The sequence below is a fragment of the Pholcus phalangioides genome, unplaced genomic scaffold, assembly GCF_987345545.1.
Source record: "Pholcus phalangioides strain wild (caught in Gottingen) unplaced genomic scaffold, Ppha-v1.0 ptg000009l_1, whole genome shotgun sequence".
In the NCBI taxonomy this organism is placed as follows: Eukaryota; Metazoa; Arthropoda; class Arachnida; order Araneae; family Pholcidae; genus Pholcus; species Pholcus phalangioides.
In genome coordinates this window covers 20112980-20134681 of record NW_028301602.1, presented here as the reverse complement: position 1 = coordinate 20134681, position 21702 = coordinate 20112980, and the positions used below count along the sequence as shown (strand labels likewise).

The 21702-nt window shown below is 37.7% G+C and overlaps 1 protein-coding gene across 2 annotated transcripts in view; it reads right to left on the bottom strand.

Annotated features, from left to right (window-relative positions):
• LOC149082208 (uncharacterized) overlaps positions 1-21702 on the bottom strand; it is a 100979-nt gene that overhangs the window by 61058 nt on the left and 18219 nt on the right. The window lies entirely within an intron of this gene.

Genomic DNA, 21702 nt, shown 5'->3' with positions numbered 1-21702 from the left:
ATGAGAGAGAGAGAGAGAGAAATGCCAGGAGCCATTTTATGTGAGTCGAGACGACAAAAAAAGACTTTTAGCAACCTATTTTCTTACCTGTGTCACTTAAGAAGCCGGACGTATGTCGGTGATAAAAGTTGCAATTCACTCTTTTGAAAAAAGTGGTTGGTTGTTGGAGGAAAGTTTCTCGAAGATGACATCATAACCACTAAAAAACTAGGGCGATGTCTTCGACTAAACAGCTTCGAGACATTTTGGTGAGGGTTTTTTTTTTTTAGTTCACTTTTCCTTTTGACGCACTTCGTGTTCGGAATTTTTTTTTTTCGATTTCACACAAATATGACGTTATAAGTAAAATTTACGTATTTAAATATAACAACATACTTATTTAGGAAACTAAAATTAGAGCAAAAGTAAAATTTTGCTTGGGGGTGCTTGACTTCAACTTCAGGAAGAAAATATTATCACTTAGCAAATGCGAAGATTGCAGAATATTAAGAGTCGTAAAACGATATTAAAATACAGGGTAACATCATGTATGTTTAACCCATGGCACCGCTGGTCAAATATGGTCGTCGAACGTCGAAGTCCTCTGATGTGGAACGTGTCCTCAAACCTAATTTTGTAAAAATGAACCAAGTGGTACATTTACAGATCCCTATGCAGCACATTCTCGGATTATGAAAAATACGTGAGGGAAAATTGCGTGAAGGACCTGCGGCAGATTTGCAGATCAACCGAGTTGCCCGTGGTCAAATTTCACATTTTTTTAAGTGGCCCATGTCGCAGTTCTGGATCACTTAAGTGATCCACGCCACAGTTCCAGATCACTCAAGTGCTCCGCGGAACATTTACAAATCACTCAATTGATCCGCGATCCATATTTACAAACCAATGAAGTGGCCTGCACTCCATTAAAAGGTTGAGTACCCTTGGTATACATAATTAAAGTACTATTCTGAGCTGTGTACAGCCTTAACTGTACATCAGAAAGCTATAGAAACTTAGGTAAGTCTATATGGTCACTACTTTAGTAAGGGCCGTATTCACCGACATGGTTAAAACTGTAGTCACAATTTTTGGATAAGAGATCAACGTAGATTGCTTAAAAACCTGAATTTAACCAATATCCGTGTCGATCTCTTATCAAAAAATTATGACTATAGTTTAAACCATGTCGGTGAATACCGCCCTAAAGAGATTATAGGTTGAATTCACAAGAACGTACTTTACTAATGAAACTCTTTTACGACCACGAGAGGATTTCGCACCATAAGCCATGAGTCCATTTTGGTTTTCAACAGGGGAGGGTGCCTTCGAAAATCTTCCCCATATTTTAATTACGATTAAATCTGTAAACAGCTCAAACAGAGGAACTTGAATTATGAACACACTATACATTGACCGATAATTTTTTTTTTTTTTTTAACAAATGCTTAGAAATATCTTAGCTTAAAATTCTACCAGTTTATAGCTACGTCTTAGAAAAATGACAATTTTAAGCCTTGTTAACAAACAAACACACACACACACACACACACACGCATACACAGCCATACAGAGAGAGCCACAAAAGTCGGTATTTTCGATGGACTTCTGGTCAAGAGTTTTAGTGTGCGCCGAGACTAGTTTCCAAGTGAATTTATAGTACAAAAAAATTGAAAAAAAAAACCATATCTCAATCGGGGCGCTGAGGTAAATCCCTGTCAGCTTTCTTATAGGGGGATGTAAGACACATTCAATGCCCTAATCACAATGTATAATTAATTCTGTGGTGTTTGGTCAGAGCATGATAACTCCAAAATCACATTTTTGAGATATATATAAGCATTTTCATTGTCATTTAAAAATCAGAAATGAAGCATACATAAAAAATGCAAATGAAAATATCATACGTCAGCATGTTGTTTAGCCTAGATAAATGCATATATTTCTGCATTTGTCTCACTTCTAATTGGTTATAATTAGCAAGACTTACTAGTAGATCAAAAAGCCATTTTTGGGAGATATGTTCTAACCAAACATAACAGTATTATTGTATCCTCTAATAAAGATATTATAATGGGGCCGCAAAAAATTTTTCAAAAAAATAACGTGACTTATTCCTTTAAGTAAGCATTAAAAGTATGCATTCTTGATACAGGATCGGACAAAAAAATTTCAAATTCACGCTTATAATCAATATGCTTAATGAATATGATATGGAAAATGTTGAACGTTCAGGTTTTTTTTTTTTTTTCATTGAATTAAGTCGGAAATAATGACGGTTTTAGAAATCTCGCATATTTTGCGTGTGATTTCCCAGAGTTGTCTCGCAATTATTTGGTACCTTATGAATGTGCTAATATAAATCCTTCATGAATGTAATCACATCTAATGCGGTATTTAAGAATGATTATAAATGATTTAAAAGATTCAAGGCTCGTTCTTTTAATACCGGTTCTAATAGCAGGAAATAATTTGAAAACTTCATGTCCTATATAAAATGCTTCTGAGAATTAAGTATTTCTTAATGAGTTACAAACTCGTTGGCAGTAATAAAATGGATCTAGTAATCCCAAATTAAAAGTTGATATCCAGAGTTTCATTTTTCATCGCGTATTATCGAGAATAATTTTTTTAATTCTCTAGAATAGCGTTTCCCAACCTTCCTGAATCCAAGAAGCAGTAAAATGTCTGAAACAGATTGACGAACTATTTGTGTCCCATATTACTGGACATTCCTGTAATTTTGGTTGTTCCGAATTTTTTTTTAATGCATCTGTACCATTTCACCAGTTTATTTGGATTTGCTATGTTTACACGAAACGTTTCCAAAATATATAAATTATGCTATGATAATTATGGAAGAAAATATAAAAATATTCATCTCAGATATTTGTCATGTTCACGTTTTTTTTTCCACAATTTTTTAGCAATTGGGTGATTATGACCACTTCTGGCAACGTTTTTGATGACATTTGACGATTTTCCGTATTTTATCCTATTTAAGAGTTCCCGGTTTACTCATTTTTCTCAATGAAACGTCTAATCATTTCAATAGTTTTTCATGAAATATATTTTTTTACTGCGATTTTTGTAGCAGCTCTTTATTTCCTCACCCGTCAGCAACTTTAGCAGAAGTAATCACCAAATTTCATTTAAAAGGCAATAAATTAAATTTTTTGTCAAAATTTAATGATCTTACGTATTTAAGATCGTATTTTTCTCGATGATGTATGGTGTACCTAAGTATGAAGGTATCATTTTTATTCGAGACCATGTATCAATTAAAACGGTTGAATAATTTTTCATTTAGTTAGAATTAAATTATAAAGTCTGCCTGTGGACCACCTATGCACTGCCATGTACCACCTCTGGTCCTCGGATCAGAGGTTGAGAAACCTGGCTCTAGAACCCAGTCAATCTGGAGGGCTAAAAGAAAAATTCGCGAAAAAAGATTAGGTAATAGCACAGGGCCACATTTGACTCCTGGCAGAATAATACATAGGAGCCCTTACAAACTTGCCATAATTATTTTAATTCAAATAAAAAATGTTATCTCACCCCCCCCCCTCCCTCTAATATTCTCCAAACGCTTCTGAACGTTTTCTCTCACTTTAAGCTGCCAATCATGAGCGTTTCGCGCATTCGTTTAGTACGCAGGAAGGGACTATTTATTTTTGGAAAAGAAAGTTGGAACCGGGTTCTACGACCCTTGATCTCTGTTAAATGGAATTATTAGGTCTCTGAATCTTGTCCAGCACGTAGGGATGCCCATTGCCTTTAATGTTCGGAAACATTCATGTTTAAAAGATGAGCATACTTAATCCCCGAATAAGCTCCCGTACCTGTTATAATTAGGATTAGCGAGTTTCTGCTCTCTAATGTATGAATCTTTCGCTAGCCTTTCGTCTATATTAGTAGTTCCTAACCTGTAATAAGTTTACTTCTGAAGGGGTGAGAGAGGTTGCATGATAGGTTATCCTGGGTATAGTCGGAAAAAAAGGATAATGGAAGAAAATACGAGCTAACTAACAACCAAAATGCAAGAAATTAGTTATGCCACTTTTAACAGTGAAAGAATTGAATGGTTTCGTCCCTTATCTCCCATAAATTTCTAGAAGCACGCATTTCAAGGGGCACAACAGTGTTCTACGCATTTTTGTAGGCATGCAAGACTCTGACGCCTTCCCAGTTAGACACAAGGCCTCTACGCGACTCCGAGAGTATACAATCTATAACACAGTGTTTCTCAAATTGTGCGTCGCCGCTCCTAGGAGCGTTACCAACCCTTCTCGGTGGGGTCGTGGTGAGCTTGAGATATTGATTTGTGTGTCTATTTATGCTTTGAAGTGGTTCTTTTATATGGGAAAATATCTACCAAATTATCATGGGGAGCCGCAGACAAATCATGAACTGGACAAGGGAGCCGCGGTGACAAAAGTTTTAGAACCACTGCTCTTATGCATTTGTGTAAGAGCAGTGGTTCTACGGATGCAGGGCTTCTATTATAGACACTGGGCCGTCCTAATAGCACCGTGGGACCTCGGATAAAGTGGTGTTCTGGGATCCTAATTAGCTAAAAGTACCTGCCTTATAAATTTCTATGCTTTCTGTCGAAAATCATAGCACCATTATGATTCCCTCATGAACTTTATGCTTCTGGGTCGTATCCGGGTGAGACCATGCGTCAAGGTGGTCCTGGGTAGATGCAAGCGTTCTACGGTTTTCGGAAAGTGGGTATTCAAAACACTGACACATCTCTAAGATACTTTATTTATTACTCAAAATACTGATGCTAAATATTTCGGTAAAATATAATATTTACCCAAAATATGTTTATGTACACGCAATGCTTCTACGCATTTTTGGGGATGTTCAAGCATTTGAAACATTTTTAGGTATACGCATGACCTCTACTATTTCAAAGGGATACGCATGCCTTCAATTGAAAGCATTACAGGTATAAGAAACGTGTAAATAGCAGCTTCTAATGCATTTCTAGGCAACAACACATTTCAAGCAGGAGGGTTACGCAGTATATACGAATTTATTTCTTGTAATTCTTAAGTCTCCCCCCCCCCCCACACACACACACATTTTTAGGAGAATATTCGAAACATGAACGATTGAGGAACCACCTATATTGTAACGAAATCTCCCGATAGCACTACCTTTTTCATGTCCAAGATCGAGAGAAATTAGTAGGTTGTAATGGCACTTGAACAAAGAAAAAAGTAACTAACTCTTCACGGTCATTTCCCACGAGATATTTCTTTCGGCTCCTACTTAAATCGTTCGGATCGGTTGGTCCATTGCTTCCCATCTTGAACCGCTCTTGACATTAGAGTTCGGCTCACAACTCGCGTCATTTAAGGTAATACACAATACCAGACATAGAAAAAAAAACACACACACACACACACACAACATTAAAACATAATAATACAGTAAATAAGTGAACATCGTGATACGACACTTTACCGGAAGAAAAAGCATGCGGAAGTAAGTACATTGGAAGTAGCCCCAACACGACAAGGCTGAGGGAAAAGTACATAAACACCTACAACCCATTAACCTACGACGTACATATCAAAAGAGTTGAAGTAATAAAAACACAAGAAGAGAAACGGGATGTTGCTGCTTCTTAAGAAGAAAAGGAAGAAAAATATTTAAAAATATATAAGAAAAGAATATCAGGTGCATTTTGTACCTGTAAGTTCCGTGGTCAAGCAAAACAGGACTAGCGGGTTTTTTGTCTACACACACATGCGAGCAAAAAAAACTACAGAGATGTTGAACGTGCCCTTTTGAATCTATAAGTTGTTTCTTCGATCGTGCCCAGCATTTCGACCTACTCGTGCACACACAAGAGAATTATTATCATTATTATTATTATCATACATGAAACACACTGTTTCTTTTCCTCTCTTATGTTACCCACCTTTATATTCCGGGTATAGTTGCTTTTTTTTGCGAGTTCAAACTTTGTTTTCATTTTTTAAATACCCGAAAACTCTTGAACATGTTCTTTGAAATGTGTGAATAATAAGAAAAAAAGTATCCGGTTTCTTGAAGTAGTGAGAATTTACGCAACTGTAATTTTCTATGGTTTTTTTTATTTCGATTTAATTTGTTGGTGTGTTTATCTGGGGGCAACTGACTTGGTTGTTAAAATTCTGTGAATGATTATTTAATTTGAATATGAGAGCATTCGTGGTGTTGTAACATGTGTTGAACAATGAGTCGTTGTTGGAGTTATATTTGGACGTGGCTTGTTAATTTTATTAAGCAATGAATTAAGAGTTAAGTGTTTCAAGTGCTCGATTATTAATCAAAATTAAAACCGGGTGAGGTTTTGCAAGATTTAAACTACGATTACATAAGTTTACCTAATAACTATCATGTTTCGGGTCTGAATGAAAGAGATTCTATGTCAATTTTTTTTCAATTTTCGAGACAAAATTTTGGCACATGATGAATGTCTCAATTATCTGCCAGTAATCAGCACATCACAATTTTACTGTGATGTTGTATTGTCTCATTTTTTAACCAAAAATGTGTGTGTGTGTGTGTTTTTTCGTCTACTCACTTTTATTGTTTCATAAAATTTGTTTTTTGTGCATTATTTTTCAAAATATTTATTTTTTGTGAATTTAATTTTTATAATATTTTTGTGAATTATTTTTAGAAAATTTATTTTTGTGAATTATTCAAAATACCTATTTTTTTGTTCCAACCTTTTAGAAAAAGTGCAGCAAAAATAATCAAGTGATCTAGAATCTGTACCTAGAAATTCGCTTTTTTTTAACGTATAAAATTTACGAATTATGCAAAGGAAATTATGGTGATTAAATCTCTTATAATTAAAAATTATTAAAAGAAATTTGTCTTCAATTTCTAATATATTTATGGAATTTTTGTTTTCCAGATGGTGAAATATTTTTCAGAAAAAGCAGAAATATATGAATGAATAACACAAGTGACTATGCCATATAAGCAGAGTCCTTGGTTCCTTCGGTGTTTGACCAAGTGGCTACCCCTAAAGTGAAATATCTTTGTGATTAATGTTTTGTTTTCTACTGACCAGTGGTCAGCGGGCCCCGCACGGTCCAGGGCAACTTGACAAACAAGTCTTATCAAGTAATAAAATATTTTAATACAATTTTTTTTTTTTTTTTTTTTTTTTGCACCAAAACATAAAAGAAAGAGCTAGGCTGTTGTCATTTGGATTGGAGATTTAGGTCTACCTTGTAAACGTTATCATCGACTATCATAAGTATTTTAAGTTATGGGCTAAAACATTTCTTCGGTAAAAAATGGTGCCTAAAACATTTTTTTTCCTTCTTACGTGGTATCCCAGAGATAACTAAAACAGTTGGACATCTGAACTAGACCAATAGTCAAAAAGATATTGTTTAAATCTAATCATTATTGTTTATCAATTTTATTAGCATTTATCGATGCTTAAAACAATAACTATTAGTTTTAATCGAAAGTAATTTAATTAAAATTACTCTATAAGAATGGACACCAAAACACACAATCGAAAGACTAAGATTGACTGAAAATTGTTATTTCGTTTTTTGGTCGGTTGTCTTTATTCGACTCTTCATCAGAAAATTAAGCACATAACAGCTCCATCAACCTCAGTATTTATTATTCCCAAGGAAATTTCAAGACATCTAAAGACAACAAAACAAAAAGTGTCTCGACTGATATATCGAAATGTCAAGGCAAAACCAACACGATATATATTTTTTCAAGTCCCCAAGCGTCGGTGTGTGTTCTAGTAGGTACATTAAATTAGGGTAAAAATAAAAAAAAAAAGGTGTTTTGAAACTCCTGCCTGCCTGCCTACGTGACTGGAACCATTTTTCAATTTCATAGGAAAACAAAAGCTATATTTATTCTTATTCTTTCTTCCCCCCCCCCTCCAACACAATATTTATGTCTGTTTCTTATTTCAGTTGCCACAAGAGGAAGAAAAAAGGCGATTTTTCTGGAAATTCCGCACAAAATAAATAAATACAGTATATATGTCCACACATCAACGGCGTTCCCGTTAAAGGGCATCGTGGTCGATACATACAAACACACTTTCAAGCGGCTTTGGAAAAAAGTGTTGTTTTCACGAATAAAAAGAAGCACAACTGGTCCCGTCATGATTCGGCTCATTTTGCATATGCCCTACATACGGGAATCCAACGGGCCTTGAAAGTCAAGTCCGAGCCGTCCTTATGTACCATATACTTTTTTTTTTTTTATTTATTAAAATTTTTTCACCCCTTTGTATTGTATTCGACAACTTGTTTTTGCTTCTTGATTAGGCGTTCCTGTTCCATAATACCCATATATATATATAAAAAAGTGGTTCTTATTCTTGTATGTTTTACCCTATTTCTCCAGACACTTCTCGCTTGATACATAATAAAAAAAAGAAATTGGATATTGGAAAATTATAGCAATAAATAAAAAAAATTTACATGTCACTCTGTTTTTGGCATTTGCAATTTTTATCTCAAATATGAGGAAGTTATTTTCAAGAAATTACGCATAAGAAAAATTTCATGTCTATAGAGGAAAACTGTTCGGGAAAGGAATTATTTCTATTCTTATGGGGATATAATCAATTATTATTATTTGGATATGTGGCTACAATTGGTTTTTGATTTTCATTTTCTATATAAAAATATGAACATGTTTTAAATGGTTGAAGCTGTTTGGATGTTCTAATTTTCACCGTTTTTCAATGATGTTTGAAAAGCAGCCAAAATCAAGTTTGGCTGCTTGTTTGTCTTTCTAGCACAATTGATATTAACATTTTGTGACAACGTAGAAAAGTTAAAAAGACTACGGAAATTTTGAGTGTGGAACATGGCTCGACAAATCACAAGAAAATCTAGGGGCAAGAATAAATTTTTAGGAGCCAAACATTTTTTTTCAGAGAAAAAAATAGGTTATAAAAATATTTCAACTTTTCCACGATCCCTTTCCTTATTGATAGATACGCTGACATTACTTCCAATGATCTTATGTTTTCTTGACCCTAATTTCAACCACATATTAAAAGATTTTAGGCGCCATTTTCAATTTTTAGTCGCCATGGTGACCGGCCACCTGGGATTTGTCCGGCCCTAGTATAGAAAATATGCTGTATATTCTTGAAGTGTGTTTAATGTGGCTCATCTGTGATGGATTATAAGCACTTCATGTGATTATTATATATATTTTTAAATGAGGATGGCGTTGCTGAGACATAGAAAAGTGTATATATATAAAATAAATCTACAGAGATTATATTTTATGCGTGAAACATCAGCTCCACTGCTTTATAAAATTTAAAATCCGAGAATTTCAGTCTATTGAGCAGTGTTTCCAATAGCAGACAATATCGAGGTGTGCCAAATCCGAGCTGCAAGGACGGGAAAAAAAACTTTGTCAACCTAAAAAACCGTAGGCATGGGAGCGCCAAAAATAGGTCCCGCACTAGTAGACATTTTTTTCTGGGAGCGATATCTCTCCCCCTGGACAGTGATTGGATGGACCGCGGGACGGTAGATGACTTGACACCATATGGGTTGGGCTGAGCTTGGGGTTGGGGAGGGGGAAGACGAGAAAAAATAATTCTGAAGAATAAAAAGTTTGGGAACCTCTGGTCTAGATGGTCATAACGGGAGAAAAATCTCAAAATGACCAGTCGAAACTTAGCGGAGATTCTAAACATTCTTGAAAATAACACAAGCATTTGCTGAAACTGGCCAGACAGTCAGAGAAAAATTTTCGCTGTGCAGTTAAACATCCCTCAAGTGGCCCACGACACATTTCCAGATCACTGAAGTGACCCGCGGCATGTGCACAGATCATTGAAAGACCCACGACACAGTTTCAGGTAACTTTACTGACCCCTGGCACAGTTCTACTTCGCTCAAGTTGCCTGCGGCACATTCCCAGATCCCTGAAGTGACCCGCGGAATATTTATATATCATATAGTGTCCCGCGACACATTTACAGATCAGTCAAGTGGCCCGTGACTCGTTTTCAAACCAATGAAGTGGCCCCGTGCTCTCCAATAGGTTGAAGAGCCCTTGTTCCAGATGCAGAATTGTCTTTAAATATTTAGCAGTTCGGTTAATAATCGATTAATCTTCTCTCATATAGAAACGTTCTTACGACTTATTATTATGTTGATCGCGATTTACCATAGTCGAAACTCCTAAGAGAAGGTTTCAAACCCTCTTGCCTCATAACCACAATAATCCAAGACCTATAAGTCCCCAGTTCTAGGTCTTACTCACACACACACACGAGAAAATAAACACACACGCCCGAGTTGGCCTTCCCACAATGTTCCTTGGCCCATAACTAATAGGCGAATAATAGTTACCCACTGCCCGTCGAAAGTTGTTGCCCTGCCGAGACAAATCTCACGAATTTACTTTAACGAGTTTGTTAACACGAGGGCGACTAATGGTACTTGCTCCGCCTTCCATGTGTATTCAACGATGTCGCTGCTCTATCGAATACAAAATCGTCTCTGGTTTTGAGAATTTGTTTTTTCTTCTCTCTCTCTCTCTCTATCTATCTCTCTCTTCTGTGTAATGCATAGGTCTATCGCTTCCCGAGGGATATCCAAGTTGTTTTCCTCACTGAAGCGTGTGTGTGTGTGTATGTGACGAGATATACTCAGTGTTTATTTTATCTCTATAAGAAATGATATTGCAGAATTATGCAAAAACGTGGAAGGGAAAAAAATGAATTTATAATGCATAAAAATCTTCTCTGGTACTTTTGAGTTGATCTATTTCGAGCTTAGATCTAAGAAATTATCTTCTTTTTCTTTTTCCTGAGAAAACAAATCCTTCCTTCAGGTCAATGGTTGTCTCGATGTTTCCAAATGATTCTCTCTTCTCATGGACACGGTTCGCGATCCGTCGACATGACATGATTCATGAGGTCTTACGTAAAAATGCTAATTAAACCGTGTAATCCTTGCATATATACAGTGTATACAAATACCTTTTCCTATAGGTAAAGAATGTCTTGTGGTAGTATCACAGTGTTTGTTTTTAACAACAAAAAAAATTCAGGAATTTATTATTTGATCTTTTTTTTTTTACAGTTTAGATCCTTTCCGAACTCAGGCAAACTCCAAGCAAGTGGCCAATCTTTTCCTAACTCGTGCCAATATCCAGAGGCCCATTTAGAGGGGGGGGGGGGCTATAGCCTATGGCAGCGAATTCAGAGAGGCGGAAAATTTGAGGAGTGATTGGTTAAGAAAATTAGTATAATGAGAGGAGGTTTTCAAAATTTGAGCAGCCCATATTTGGTAAAACCGTAAATCCGCCTCGATCTAAGTCAGCTGACGGACTAGGCCAGTTAGTGGCACAACGAGTGATCCACAGAGTTTTCAAAGACGCGAGTGATCCACAGAGTTTTCAAAGACGCGAGTGATCCACAGAGTTTTCAAAGACGCGAGTGATCCACAGAGTTTTCAAAGACGCGAGTGATCCACAGAGTTTTCAAAGACGCGAGTGATCCACAGAGTTTTCAAAGACGCGAGTGACCAAAACAATGTGCAAACATGTGGGTGATTTAAAATAAAAGAGGAGCCTAAAGACCGAAGTACCAGCGCAAGAGGGAGACCAATAAAAGCTGCAAGCATATGAGTGACCAAGAAAAGCTGCAAGCATATGAGTGACCAAGAAAAGGTCCAAGCACATGAGTAACCAAGAAAATGTGCAAGCGTATAAGTGACCGAAAGAGCGACTTAGAGGCAGAGGCGTTTTTATAGATTCACAGGGGTGGGAGCTAAGCGGACTATAGCCCAGGGCGAAAAATTTGAGGAATGAGTCGTCAATAAAATTGGACTAGAATGAAGGAAGAGCGGACAAAGTTTGTAAAGCCCACAGGCACCAAAACTATAAATTCAGCTCTGATATTATATCGCAGCGAATTTTACGAGTGCCGTTGATTTTTTTTTTTTTTTTCATGATTGTTCTTATTCAAAATTTTCAGACATACAGTGATCAAAGAAAACGACTAGACATCCCCTGCACTAACCAGTTATTAGAGCGCGTTAACCACACAACTGTTAGTCAGGAGACATGGTCATTATAAAAAATGCAAACGACATACTTTCAGCAAACTGGTCACGAGCAATAACACACATATTTCTAGCAATAATGGCATGCAATCAAGAAATAATAATGCGCAAAAACGCGAGTTTCCAATTTTTATTTTTAATTAAAATTTCTCACCAGACAAATAAATGAATACAGTCAGTATATTTCTTGATGCGATGGAGTAAAAGACATTATTTGGTCAATGCATGTAAAATTAAATGCATACAATTTTGTACAATGTTCGAAAAGCTTGAATGAATGGTAAGTAATAATGGTACAATCGGGGGTCTATAAGACCAACCAAATTCTGCTGGTTACCAGTGTTTCGTCTTAACTTGAATGCTGTTCAAACACCCATCGTAAGGATTTTCGTACGATTAAAGAAAACTTAGCAATAGCTTTTATCCGAATAACCTGTAGGGACTCTTCAGAGCACCACCATCGGTCCCCGGACAAATTGATCAGGCCCCTACCTGACTAGAAACGATTGCTTACCACTTTTCAAGCTTAATCTTGAAAATCTTAACAAGATCCCATTATCATGAGCGCCCTTCCCCCACCCGTGCTTAGGTGGATCCCATGCGTAACATGACTAAATAACTACTCATTTCAATTAAATTAATCGGTTCATAGCGCTATAATAAATATCTAGATGTCGAATATCTTAATGTGGATCATTGCATCAAGTTTATCAGATGTACACTATGTGATCATGAGTATTCGGACATCTCGACGTTTCAATTCAACAGTCTATGCAAGAGAATTCGACAACTGGTGGGGTCCATCTTTTATTATGATAACAGCTGTCGTTCTGTGACTATCTGCGTACATCACAAACAGTATGGGCTATTGCCAGCGTCAACAACCTCTGTCAGAGCAACGCGACGATATTGATGTGTGCATATGTAATGCTTTGAAGCGGTTCTTTGTGAGACTGGAGAGCCGGGGATACGCAATGGCTAGGACAAGGGAACCACAAAAGTTTAACCAACCACTGATTCAAATCGACTATAGTGGATAAAGCCGGGATCGTATACTGTTAAAAAAAGAATGTTTCTGCATTCGGACGCTGAAAAAAATGTTCTGAGAAAACACAGTCTTTCTTTCTCATTTCCTTTCATCAACAGAGCGTCACTCACAGCGATAATTAGGGAAAGGTTGTTACGTTCTTCTACCCTAAAATTATCTAGCCCCCCCTCGCCTCTTGTAGTTTCTCTTACTTTCTTTCTCCATCTGTCAACTTACAATCGAAGAAAACAACTTATATATATTTGAAAAGGTAGTTACATTTTTTTTTTTTTTCATTTTCTTTCACAAAGTAGAGACAAGTAGATGAGACAGATCACACAGAGAATGTGGTGCGTGTGGAGTTCGGCATACAAAGCACCAGTGGTGAAGATTAGTGGAGGGGGGGGGGGGGGAGAGAGAGCGAAAGAAAGAGCTAGAACCTGTGTTGAAGAAAATGACCCGTAGGTTGAAGAAAATGATGTTTTTAAGATGAGGAGGAAGGGAATAAAATGATGGCTAAGGATAAGGCAAAAAAAAATGGATTTTCAAAAGACGTTAGGGACGGTGAAAAGAAGTGGGAAAAAAAGACAAAAATTTATATATACTATCGTCTTTTTTTTTACGGGAGCGTGCACAGTAGCCCTCCCACTAGGGTTACCGCAAACAACGACTGGCATATTTGGCTACGAGGTCAACTTGGATGTTACTTGTTGGTATGTGGCGCTATTCATATCTGGTGTTTATGTTTTCTTTTCAATATTCTGTCGTTAAAGAGAGAAGTGAGTTATGACTGAATTTATAACAACATAAACTTTATGAATCTTACGATTTGATGAGTATTGGTTAATATTTTTTTTTTAACATGTTAACCGTTGTGGTTTTTGGCCCACCAGTAAAGAGCAAAAATTTTCATTTATGTGAGTGAAAAAATGTTTTTCTACAAAAGACCATAACTCCCAGAAAACTGGGATACCTTTTTTGCGAAGTGGCCCGCCGGTTTGAATTTCTTACACAGTGAAACCAGTGTATAACAAAACTGTCTATAACGGTAAAGCTGCCTATAACTATAATTTCTTTGGTCCCGAATGGAATTCCTATTCATTAAGAAATAGCGCAAACTGCTTACAACGATAACCTGTCTATAACAATATTTTTCTAGGCCCCCTACAATATACCGTTATAAATAAGTTTCACTGTACAATGGCGTGGTACTGATTGAACATTCTGTTATTCTAAGTGACACGGCAGTTTACTTTGGTATTAGCTGAATTTGGTAGAGAAAATTGGGATTGGGGAATCAATATTGGAAAGAACTGAACATTGCTAAAATAATTGCCAATACTAGTTCTTGAAACTATCGAAATATGCCAACTATCGAAAACTCGCCAATCAACGAGAAATAAAGAGCTAAACTCCAATTAAACTCAAGCCTTCCGCACTGAATTCACGCATCAAACCTGCTGTGAATTAAAATGCAATTAATTAAGGCGCAACTAGTTACTGAGTACGCACTGAAAATTTTCACTGCTTTGATATTTTCGTGAGTTAATGATAAACTTCACCCCGAAATGCTCGTGCAATGCCCTGAGAAAAATCATCTGATCCCAAACATTTTATTTTCATCAACGGATAACACAGGACAAAATTAATGTTAGGAACACCGCTCATGTCCAACAACAGAAGAGCATTCGAATGACAACTTTGACACGTGCTTAACCTTTTCAGACCCGGAATGCACCAACATGGACTTTGCTTTTTCTTGTTATAGATATTATTTTTCCTTAAGCACAGGGAGTTAATCCTGACTTCAACGATAGAACACCGACAATCTTTGCAGTCAGAGCTGAACTCATTAAGGTTAAAAAAAACATATCTATGTTACGGTAAATGTGAAAAATCCTGTTATTACACATAATAACTGGTCATTACGCATAATCACAGAGCATTTTGATAAGGTTGATAAATTTATCTAAATTTATCGCTTTCTCAGGCGATTATTCATAATACCCAAGTGTCGCGTCTTTGGTAAATGTGGCACATACATGATAATTCATACATGTATTGTGTCATTATATCATGGTACGATCGCAGAAATTTGTTATCATTATATCGGGGTCCGACTATATTCCTCACAAATATTTGGAATTTTTTTTCATATTTATAAAATTCATCAAATTACACTAAGATATTATCCGTAATCACGAAGGCGATAAACTTCAAGTATTGATCAAATTTACTAACGACACTTGAGTAGTATGCATAATCGCTGGTAAAAGTGATAATGTTTCAGCAAGCACTTATCAAATTCACCAACGACGCTTGTGGTAATTGTTTTTGGTAATTATCGAATTTTCCAATGACGCTTGGGTATTATGCATATTCACTGGCAAAAGTGATAAATTTATCAGACTTACCAAGACGATTGCATAATAACTGGTTATTGTACTTAATAACCGATTTGTCCCATTTATCATGTAACTACATCTACAAAAAAAACCAAATTTGTCCTATCTGAATCTGAAAGGGTTACACTAAGACAAACTTGGCAAGAATTCTTTAATGCTACCTTAACGTTGTAAGTTCACTACGGACCCTCGAGCAAAGTGATTTAATGCCCCCCCCCCCCTCCCCACTTGGCTAAAAATGCAAGTGTCTGCCAAATAATTCACATGCTTACTCTTGAAAATCATAGCATCGAATTCTATTGCAAAGACCCCCCCCCCCTTTGCACTTGAACCCCCGAGTAGTGCCCGATTCAGGCCATGCCTGAAAAAGGTTGATTTCATTAGGAGTGTCGATCACTACCATGCGAGCACTGAATCTGTCACTAACACCAAGCAATTATAGATATTTCAATGAGCACCTAGTTGAAGACGCCTCTTTTACAGACATCTATACATTAACATACGTTTCAGCGCCAACTGGAAGAAAAGAAGCCATTCTGGTAATGACCGGGAGGTTACACAAATAAAAATTCGAAATTTCTAGCAGCAATGCATGATGGGGATAGGGACACTTCCAGGGCGTTAGCCGAGTATAAAGTTTAGCGAAGCGTACGTACGCATCCCCCATAGGGAGTGAAAAGATATCAAGAAACAAGTTCTGTGTCTGTGCGTGTGTGTGTGTGTACGCGAGTTCGGAGACGTTTTTAATTCCCCTCATTTTCTATATTCTTTGAAGCAATTCGCCCCCCCCCCCACGCCTTCTTCTTCACCACCACAGGTTTCTTCAAGAAGATTGGGAACACATCTCTTCTTTTTTTATTTTCAGCGACTTCTTCTTCTTCTTCAGACCGCATCTCACTAGAGAAAGTAATTATCTCGAGACATCAAATTAAAACTCCACTCTGCTGCTTCTTCTTCCAATGAACCTGGTTCCAAGACAGTTCCAGGCATTAAATCTTAGGATATACTGCGAATCCTCCCCTCTTATGGGACTGGTATATACAGCCTAGGTAATGGCTATTTGACACGTCATGCACAGGTGGTTTAGTTAGATATTCATGGATTCGGAAAAGATACGTTCCGTGGGGGTCCCCCCCATCGCAAATAACTCGAGTAAATGGACTCCTATATTCTACTAAATTGCTGTCAGGGTTGTGAAAGTAGTCACAGAATCGAAGGAAATCGTTTATTTCCGAACGTAACCTGATCATGTAGGTTTGAAAGCGGGGAAGCCACCTACTCGAAGCTCTGGATGGAACCAAAACTGGTTGTTTGTGATAACCACGCCTATATAGCAAATGATTACTTTCCATCAAAGTTTGAATTTCGCCCCAACAACTGATGAAACAGAGTTCGAGAATACGTCAATAGGGTGGAGAACACTCAAACGTGTGTGTGTGTGTGTGTGCACTGACGTATTCTCCTCCTTACACATCGGTGTTGAAAATCAAATTGGAAATTAGTATACTAATATGGATGTCATGATTTCTATTCCAGCCTCGTTTGGTGACCCCTGGTGGAAAGAAAAACGAGGTTGGGTAAAAACGATTTCGCAGTAGCTGGTTATAATTGAATTCCTAGGAACAATTGCCAGAGAGATAAACAAACCTGAACATAAAATAGTGTAGGTGGTAATGATGATAGTGCGGCTGGGCCACGAACCAGAAGCACAAAAGTATTTGTGCCTTTTTTTTTTCCTTTTCTGAAAGAAATTTGACGATACTATCTTGTGGATAACGCGCTGTGTAATTTAACAGCCGTTGTTACAAGTCTCAATTCTTTCATAATCGTCTTTTTCGGCTTATTTTCACCTCGGCTTTTCCGCCATCTGGTGAGAATTATTACGTTCATTTTCGGTTTAATGCGAGTCGTAAAAAAAATTATATCGATGCCTACTGTAGCTGATATAATGACACAGCTTATGACGTTGGTAATGATGATAATAATAATGCACATGGTTTTCTGCTCTCATCCTCTGTGGTTTATGTGATGACTCATCTATAATTATTATACCAGCCGCTGCTTCCTCAACTATAGCACTAGGAGTTAGCTCAGACATGATGTTCATAATCAGTTTTGTTTCCCATAAGGCAAAGAACTAAAATCTAATCAATTTTTCACTACAGTACACTTGATTATATAATAATTACATTCGGGAAGATGATTTTATTAAATTTTTCAGATTGAAATTCACTTTCCACTGAGAAAAATCACGGTTGCAAAAAATGTGTGACGATAGTGAGATAGGAAAGTGGTTGAATTTCTTCCAACTCCTGCAACTCGCAACACACAATGGGACCTGTGAATGTATGTGGTGAAGGTGAATAGCCAAGTGGAATTGATTTGGTGGGGGAATTTCGAAAAGCATTACAATGGTTTCTAAAAACGGGGAAAATATACAGTAGGGGAGCCCCTGAAGTTGCATTTACAAAAAAAAAAATAACATTTCTTGGGAGTTTTTTTTTTTTTTTGTGAAAGCTCTAAATGGAATTTGAAGAGGCATTGGGGGAAGTTATAGTAAGAAAATGAATACGCCCTGCCTATAAGTGCCACTGAAGAGTGCTCGAACACCTGCTGCTGCTGCTGCTGCTCGCTCTGGAGAATTCCACGTCAACGATTTTTAGTTATGAATTTCGTTATATAATATAGATGGATATGAATTCATTTTATTTCCGAGCTGATAACTTCGAGATACGTCGATAGGTCACGGCCGGTGAATTTCCTCAAGGTAATCGGGATGGATGAAATCACACAAGACGTCATTATTCCGTTCGGTGAACGAACATTCAAATTTTTGTGTACTGCAGGGGTGACTCTAGGACTGCGCGACGACCTGTGCGGCCACACGGTGACCCCCCCCCCTCCCTCCCCCCTCCACTATAGCAGGGGAGCCAAATCTCACGGGAGAAAAAAAATAATTGCAGAAAATGTTTAAAACTATATACTTTTTAATCTGTAAAATTCCATGTATGAATATATTGGATAGAATAATTTGCGGAGAAAACTAATTTTTGCTGCACTGCGTCTAACTGAGTGCACAGCCAGATAAAAACACGTTTTGGTTTATGAGGAAACGGGGTATATAAGCCTAGAGCTGGGGGCTCTCAACCTTATGGTATAAACTCATTCTATGGGTTGGGCATACCATATACTACATATATGCCCAACCCATAGAATGAGGAGCCAAATGTGGCCCACTGAGTCATCTGATATGGCCAGCACTTTCAAACATAATTTTGTGAAAATGAACTAAGTGGCACATTTACAGAGCACTAAAGTGACTTGCAAAGCAGTTCTATATCACTTAAGTAGCCCGTGGCATATTTACAGATCATTGAGTGACCCGCAACATAGTTTCAGGGTTCTTAAGTGGCCTGCGACGCAATTTCAGAGCACTTAAGCGGCCCATGGTACCGTTTTGCATCATTTAAGTGACCTGCGGAGCAGTTCCACATCACTTAAGTGACCGGTGGTGGTCTATATAGAAATCATTGAGTTACCCACGACACAGTTTCAGAGTACTTAAGCGGGCCGAGAAACAGTTCTGGAGCCCTTAAGCGACCCGTGGTACAGTTCCGCATCATTTAGTTGACCCGTGGCATATTTAAAGATCATCGAGTGACTCACGACAGAGTTCTAAAGAAATTAAGGGGCCCCCTTTACAGAATAAAACTTGATGCGGTTATACACCGGAGAGAGAATATATATCTCGCCCAGGTGACAATTGTGTCTCGAGCCACCCCAGGTGCATCAAAAAATGATGGATAAAACATTAATTTCAATGTCAACGGTAGTTATTAGGGGGAAAATTTGGCAACAATCATTGAAATTAAGGCTGACCATGAAATAATTACCACAAATCAGAGGCGTCGGAAGTGTTTTAAACACGTGGGTGCTCGGCTTTAGCTTTGCGTAAGAGATGTCGATTTCTAGATTAATTCTCGGGGGTACTCGAACCCGTACTACATAATGCTGAGAATGCTTAAGCACCCACAGCAGCCCGGGCTCCGATGCCACTGCTGGCAGTGATACGCGAGCGTAAGCAAGCGAAGTGATGTGAGCATAATAATGTGAGCAAATGTTCACATTATTATATTTTGGAGAACGTCTTTGTAGTGTCTACTATGAAGTTAAATCTGCCTCTCTTAATAATATCGAGTAGCCTGCCGATCTACTTTCTCACCTTCATCTTTAAGTTCTATATCAGAACAACAACAACAATAACGACCGGATTTTAGTTCCTGGTGCGTATAACAAGGCCGTTGCCTAATCAAGAACGAAGCATAAAATATTTCTTCCTCCCAACTAATGTTAAACAGCAATGACCGCGCCCTAAAACAAAAAAAAAAAGACCAGAATTTCGTTGTGAGCGAGTTTTCATCTAGTCTTGGTTAGTGTGTGCGTGTTGTTACCCAGGGACTCCGTCTTCATTTTTCTTTAAAAAAAAGTACCAGCTTATAACAGAAATTGTAGCAAGACCAGCAACGGCAGATCAGCAGGGTGTGCCTGATGAGGAACTGCTGGTTGCTGCTCCACAACTATCAGTATTCTCCCCATTCGTATTCCCTCCTACCCTCATTTTATTTTATACAAGTACATGTTTTCAGGAACCATCTATCTTAGCTCATGGACAGCTCGCTCGTGAAAAATATGGTGTACCCTGCTTTTTCTTTCCTATATACGTAGATGGGTTACACGTTTCAGGAACGATGAGCTATTGGGTCCTTTCTTTTACACAGTACACAGCGTAAATATAAGCGTACTTTCAAACAGCAAGCAAGGAGGCGTCATCGTTATACAGATCCCGTTAATTAATTTAGAATAATTATGACAGAATTTTTTGTTGTAAAAAAAAAGGGATGATTCCAAAGTAAAAAAAAATCTCGAAAGTACGCATATCCTGTTTTTCTTTACCTGCATTATCGAATTTTGAGGGTAAATATTACGCAAAGGCCACGAGCTGGTCATCCCCAGTACTCTTATATAGATATTTGCATAAATTCACAGCCAGGGCCACAACTAGATATTTTGTCAGCTGGAGTGTAGCACTAGAATAAGAGTCTAAATAAATCCTTATCAAATCGCCTTAAGCTGAAGCAAGCACGCATTTTGACACTCCCGTGTAATGTGGAAGGAGCAATTCAAGTTGAAATCACTCCCCCTCTGGTCCAGCGCCCGCACCAGACCTGCCCTGCTGGCCTACAACGCCACAAATATTCAAACAACACACTTCACTCAGAATTTGTAATAAAGATCTCACGACTAAAAATTCACACACAATATTATGTACGCACTCAGACTGTTAGGTATACATAATAACATTTCCGGCACAACTCAATAGGTAGTAAATTCCCCATGGCGATAGACCGGAGTTGTGCGAGCTCAGTTAGAAAGGAAGAAAAGGAAGACCCGCCTGCCCCCCCCCCCCAATTGCGGCCCTGTTCACAGCTGCTTCATCCAAAGAAACGGGACTTTATTAGTTAAGCGGCTCAGTTATCAGATAGGTTCTACTTACATGTGTTTGTGTAAAAATATGCGTAATATATATTTATATACATAGGTTGCCTTAAACGTATTTATGTTGTCAGAGTTGGAGGTTTCTCTAGCTCTCTGTAGAGTGGCTTTTTTTTTAAATGGAAGACAGGCTCGCATTTGTACCTCGAACTTGGATAAAACATCAACTGTGCAGACAGTAATGACATTTTATTTTGAAATATTTGGAAAATATAATCACTTTTAAAGATTTAAGAATGATAATATTCTCATAACTGTTACGATGTCGTGAGTATGGACAGGGTAACCGTTAGATTTGATATGTGCATCAAATACGTTTGTTCCCAGGGGTACCACAAATCTGAAAACACTGAAAATCCGCAGGTCGCTCGATAGGTCGCAACGAGTTATGGTGAACGGGGAATTCTCTGGTTGGACAGACGTCACAAGTGGAGTTCCTCAGGGAAGTGTCCTTGGCCCCATACTTTTTTCACTTTTTATCGATAAACTCGATCAGGGTATCGATGGAATTACTAGCAAATTCGCAGATGATGTGAAGCTAATGGGGGTAATCGGGAATGAAAGCGATAGGGAGTTGCTCCAGACCAACTTAAACAAGATTGCAGCATGGGCAAATGAATGGAGCATGACGTTTAGC